Source organism: Mastomys coucha, unplaced genomic scaffold (assembly GCF_008632895.1).
Source record: "Mastomys coucha isolate ucsf_1 unplaced genomic scaffold, UCSF_Mcou_1 pScaffold6, whole genome shotgun sequence".
Lineage (NCBI taxonomy): Eukaryota > Metazoa > Chordata > Mammalia > Rodentia > Muridae > Mastomys > Mastomys coucha.
The window spans coordinates 114,906,161-114,912,160 of NW_022196912.1; the positions used below are offsets into that span (position 1 = coordinate 114,906,161).

The window sequence follows — 6,000 nt, forward strand, 5'->3', positions numbered from 1 at the left end:
CACACACACACACACACACACACACACACACTGCTAGGACTTTGAAATATCCCAGAATGTATGTGCCAATTTAGAGAAAAGTGACGTATTTGTGATATGTCACTTGCTCAGTAGTTGTCACAAGACTTAGATGGAGTCTTTCTGTTGTGAACAGAACTTTCTCTCCATTTATTCTTCTTTAATGCATTTTACTTAAGTTCTTCATAGTGAGAGTTCACATATTTTCTTAGATTTATACCTGTGTATGTGATATTGTCCGTGCTTCGGTGACCCCAGGCTGTCCTGACCAAGGGTTCACTTTTTGTCTCTCACCCCTTCACAGGCCCACACCTCTATTTCTTCGATACCTTGTCTTTTCTTTCTGCACACACAAAAAAGAATCTTTGTAGATGTAATGACATGAAGACTCTTGAGATAAGATCACTGTGGATCAACTGAGTGGCCTCAAGTTCAAATGGCAACATCTAGGAAAGCTTTAAGATTGTCCTTCCTCGTTCCTGATGGTGCTGTAAGTCTGCATTTCAGACCTAGTTGGTCAATCAAATAACTTTCCCCCCTCCTCATGAACATGAAGTGTCCTTTGCCCCCTGCCCAGCACTGGGGATTGAACCTAGGGCTTCCTGACTACTGAGCAAGTGCCCTACCACTGAGCTGTACTCTCAGCCCCAGGCCTGGGTTTCTTAAGGGATAGATAACCACGTGACACATGGCATCAGTCTTTGTGTAAATATTTCATACCTTTGAAATTGTTATCTGCAAAGACATTGTAAGCAAGAGCTGCCCGTGGCCATTTCTCTCACCCACAGAAGAAACTATAACTGCAGAGAAAATCTAATATCACCTATAGCCAAGTTATCAAAAATTGTGTGGTAATGCAGAAAGTTTTGATTGGCATAAAATCAATCTGTACAAGCCAATTGCACTTTCATTCACCACTAATAGTTAGAAGAATGTAATTTTACAAGAACCGTGGCTGGGGAAGATCAGAAAGGAATACTCCAGAGGCTTCCAGAAGCTGGATGGTTCTGCTGGCTCTGAATGCGAGCTTCTGCTTTCCAGAACTTCTAGCTTACACATTTCTGGGATGTGTTTGGGATGGGATGTGTGATCTGTGCCATCCGGAAGGAAGAGGCTATTACATGATCAGAAGGATTTGTATTATGTATTATGTATTATGTATTAATTTATGGACAGTTTTTAGGAGTTCTCTCCTGTTACCACGTGAGTCCAAGGGATCAAATTCAGGCTGTCAGGCTTAGAGGCAGGCACCCTTACCTACTGAGCCATCTGTCCAGATCCACTCAGAAGGTTTGTGACTAGCTCTCTCCCTGGGACCTGGGACTCTGGCTGGCTGTCCAGCAAGTCCCAGGTTATAGAAAGGCTACAAAAGTATAATCATTGTGTCAGGAGTGAAGGTATTTTGAGAGAGACTGACAATTCTTCAGACAATGAGCCCTAAGGACTGGGGTTTCTCTAGGAGTCTCTCACTGGAGAAGGAAAAGGTTGGGGCCTGATTCCAGCCAAGAGGGGAGCTTGTCTCCAACAAAGGGATTTTGTATAATGCTAATGCCTTGCAGAACAGAACACACACCTAGTGCCAGGAGCCCAGACAGGAATGCTTAGTCATGCACACCTCTTCCCTCACTTAAACTTAACCTCATGGCAGGACCCAAAGATGGACTTGGGCTGGGGTCACTGGTCCCTTTATATGTTCCTCTTCCCAGAGTGTGTGTGTGTGTGTGTGTGTATGTGTGTGTGTGTGTGTGTGTGTGTGGTTGAGCCTTGCTTTTTAGGGCTTCCTGCAGCCACAGGATTTAGCAGGGCCATGGCAGAACAAGACAGCCAGGAACAAATGCTGAGTAACTCCAGGTGGCCAGATAAAAAACAAAGAGCTCAGCTGTAGAGATGTCTGGGAAAGAGGTCACTGGTGACAGGCCAGGTTTCTGGAGTGAACAGTGTTAAGGAGGGAAACCATTGCTGAGGTTAAGCCTGGACATAGGGTCATGGGTTTGTCACCTGTCGATCTTATAACATTTGAACCAAGTGTTCTGATGACTCATTGGTGTGTGCCTTGGTGAAGTGCCCTTCCCTTTAGACATTTCAGATGAGTATATTATATCGTTCATTGGTCTGGGGTATTGGATAAGCTCACAACCCTGATTTTTCTGTTATTGTGTATGTGCACGCTCAAGGAGAATGCCAGAAGACAATCTCAAGCAATCATTCTTCAGGCACTGTCCATTTTTTTTTTTTTTGAGACAAGATTTGTCACTGAACTGAAACCCTCCAGATGGAGTAGGGTGGCTGGCAGGTAAACCTCAGGGACCCCATTTTTCCTATGCTGGGATTACAAGCATGCCACACTTTATCCAACATTTTTTTATATGAGTTTTAGGAATCAACCCCAGGTTCTCATGCTTACAAGGCAAGCACATTATTGACTGAATTACCTTCCTAACCTTCCCCCACTGTTATGTATGATTTTGATAAGTCTGTGAGTTCCTAATGAATCCAGTAAGTTCAAAGGTTGTAACTTTTTATTAGTGTAAATAAGTTATTTATCATCTTGTACCTTGTGGTTGGCCTGGACAAGTGGCGGGTGTTTACTTCTGCAGATGAGATGAGGACTCATTCTTTCTTAGTGCCTACTGGGGTGGGACAGCTCAGATGGGATCTCTGCTTTACACTAACCAGAGCAACTAGGCAGAGCACAGCTAGAATGCTGCCGGTCTGCAGCCACTCAGGGCAGAGTGCAGCCTGCACCTCGCAAGGCTTGGATGTCCTTTACCCAGGTAATAAATCTGAGGTCCAGAGAGACTCAATAATCTCTCCAAGGTCCATAATGGTGACAACACATCTGGATCTTGGATTTTAGTCCACATTAATCTTATCTACACATGTGGGGGGCCTAAACTGAGAGAGAGAGAGGGAGAGAGAGAGAGTTGTATTCATTCTTGTGTGGATCCCATTTTTGTGTGTAAGTGTGTCTCCATTCTTACGTGTAAGAGTGTGCATGTTCCATTCTGTATGTGAGTGTGTGTGTGTATGTGAGTGTGTGTGTGAGTGTGTGTGAGTATGTCTGTGTGTCTGTGTCCAATTCTTGTGTGTGTGTGAGTGTGTATATGTGTGTGTCTATGTCCAATTCTTGTGTGTATGTGTGTGTGAGTGTGTATGTGTGTGTCTGTGTCCAATTCTTTTGTGTGAGTGTAGGCACTTAGAAGACAGCCTCAGGTGTTAGTCCTTCATTTCTACCTTATTTGATTCAGGGTCTGTCTTTTGCTATCCACCATGGTGTATGTCAGGCTAGCTGGCCCACGAGCTTTCAGAGATTCTATCTCCATGCCCTTATCTCACTGTAGGAACACACTACTGCACCCAGCTTTACAGGTAAAATTTTGGGGATTCAAACACCTGCCATCACACTCTTGCAGCCAGCCTTTCTTTACCCATTGAGCTCTCTCCTCAGCCCCTACACATGCCATTAACTGTTACTCATTTCTCTATGATGTGTGAAGCAAAACTGGTGAGGAGCCAGAGGTGCACATGTTTAGCAACTGCTCCAAGACTCTGATACAGCCAGAGAGCCACACTTAGAAACGGTGCCTCTGGTAAAGAGAAACTGGATTGCTTCTTAGAACAAGACAGAAGTGCATCAGAAGCCTCAGGGATGGAAGCAGGCGTGAGGCTGTGTATACCAATACGCCGCATTCCGAAGGCTGAGGCAGGGGGATCATGAGTTTGAGGCTAGCTTGAGCTAAATAGGGCTAAACTTTGTCTTGAAAACATACAGTGGTGGCGTATGCCTTTAATCCCAGCACTTGAGAGGCAGAGGCAGGCAGATTTCTGAGTTCAAGGCCAGCCTGGTCTACAGAGTGAGTTCCAGGACAGCCAGGTCTACACAGAGAAACCCTGTCTCAAAAAAAAACAAAAACAAAAACAAAAACAAAAACAAAAAACAAAAACAAAAACAAAAAAACTAAGCTTTACTCTTTAAATTTGAGCAGTAGTTCTCAATCTTCCTAATGTTACAATCCTTTAATATAGATAGTTCTGTATGTTGTGGTGACACCCAACCATGAAATTATTTTGTTGTTACTTCATAACTATAATTTTACTACTGTTGTGAATCATAATGTAAATTATCTGATATGTGATTGCCAAATAGGTCAAAACCTACAGATTGAGAAAAGCTGTATTTGAAGCTAAAGAGAGTTAAGGAATGGAAACCTGGAACTGGAGAGATGACTCAGTGGTTAAGAGCACTGACTGCTCTTCCAGAGGTCCTGACTTCAATTCCCAGCAACTACATGGTGGCTCACAACCATCTGTAGTGGGATTTGATGCCCTCTTCTGGTGTGTCTGAAGACAGCTACAGTGTACTCATAGAAATAAAATAAGTAAATAAAAATTAAAAAAAAAAGAAATGGAAACTTACTTTATCTCTCCTTATCCTTGGGCTAGGTATCCCCACCTAAACTCTAGGTAAGTGCAGCTTATTGAGCTTGCCTAAAGGGGCGTTGTATTTTCTCTTACTAACGAAGACTCTTGGGTAATCACATAGTGATAATTTGATTTTGTGTGTGTGTGTGTGTGTGTGTGTGTGTGTGTGTACATAAAATGTCAGCTTTTGTGGAGTTATTTCTCTTCTTCTACCATTGTGTGGGCTTCAGGAATAAAACTAAAGTCCCTGGCTTGTAGAATAAAAATCTTTACCAACTGAGCCATCTTGCCTGCCCATAATTTGGATGTTTTTTAGACTGGGTCTCACTCATTCTGGCTTCAAACTAGAGCTTGCTATGTTCAAGGGTGACCTTGAGCTCCTGACCCTCCTACCTCCCCCTCCTGAGTGCTAGGATTCTATAACACTCGAGATGCTAGTGAACGTACTGAGGAACCATTTCATACCTTAATTGAAAACACACCCTGAGCTCCTGGCAAGTCCCTTTCTGCCTTTTAATAAGTCAAGCCCGACACTCAAGCTGTCAGATCTAGAAATGTCTGTGGCTTGCTAGGCAGAGACCAAAGGAAAAAGGCTTAGTTGTAATCTAAACACAGTGGACTTGACTGTAAAACAAAGCAAGCCAAGCTTCAAACACTTGATGGTGTGCTATGGCTTTTCAGAAGCATGTCTGTGCTTGGCAAGAAACAAGATGAAAACTTCTCCCTACCTGGTGGCCCGTGTTTTCTTGAGCTTTTGTACTTGTGTTGGCTTCTGGGTAAGGTTGGCCATCCGCCATGGGATAGGAAAGACAGATGCGTATGAGGGCAGGCCACTGGCCAGTGCTCAACATGAGACATCTACCGGGCTAAGGCAATGCCTGGCAGTTCTGGGCTGGTTGACTTTGATGATTTAATTCCTGACAATCCAGGGAGGTGCTGGGGTTATGTATTTATCTGATAAATGAAGAGACTTGGACACAAACAGGCAAAGCTTGCCTAAGGCCACTTATGGGCTAAGAGCCTTGCTCCTTCTATCTGACATGCATCATTGCTGTGAGGGCCCATTGCTCTCTAAATTTGACTTCTGGGTAGAAAGACCAACAGGCTCCACTTACTGACTTTCACAAAATACAAAAGCAAAAATCATACTATGAACAAAAACATGGGCCCTTAAGACATCTGCCCCTGGGCTGGAGAGATGGCTCAGCGGTTAAGAGCACTGACTGCTCTTCCAGAGGTCCTGAGTTCAATTCCCAGCAACCACATGGTGGCTCACAACCATATGTAATGAGATCTGACACACTCTTCTGATTCTGATGTGTGTCTGAAGACAGCTATGGTGTACTCATATAAATAAAAATAAATAAACTTTAAAAAAAATCAGGTCCTTAGGTCTAAGAATGGTGTAAATACAATACACCATTTTATTTTTTATTTATTTATTTATTTATTTATTTTTATTTTTTAGATATTTTCTTTATTTACATGTAAAATTCTCCATTGCCAGTTTCCCCTCCAAAAAACAAAGAAACAAACAAAAACAACAAAAACAAACCCCTG

At 43.0% G+C, this 6,000-nt stretch overlaps 1 protein-coding gene across 6 annotated transcripts in view; it reads left to right on the forward strand.

Annotated features, from left to right (window-relative positions):
- Positions 1-6,000, forward strand: part of Dglucy (D-glutamate cyclase) — a 101,620-nt gene that overhangs the window by 22,508 nt on the left and 73,112 nt on the right. The window contains exon 2 of one of the 6 annotated variants that reach the window (XM_031356195.1): positions 323-508. The exons of the other annotated variants lie outside the window; for them this stretch is intronic. The gene's annotated coding sequence lies outside the window, so the exon portion shown is untranslated. The remainder of the gene's footprint in view (positions 1-322; positions 509-6,000) is intronic. 6 annotated transcript variants of the gene reach the window in all.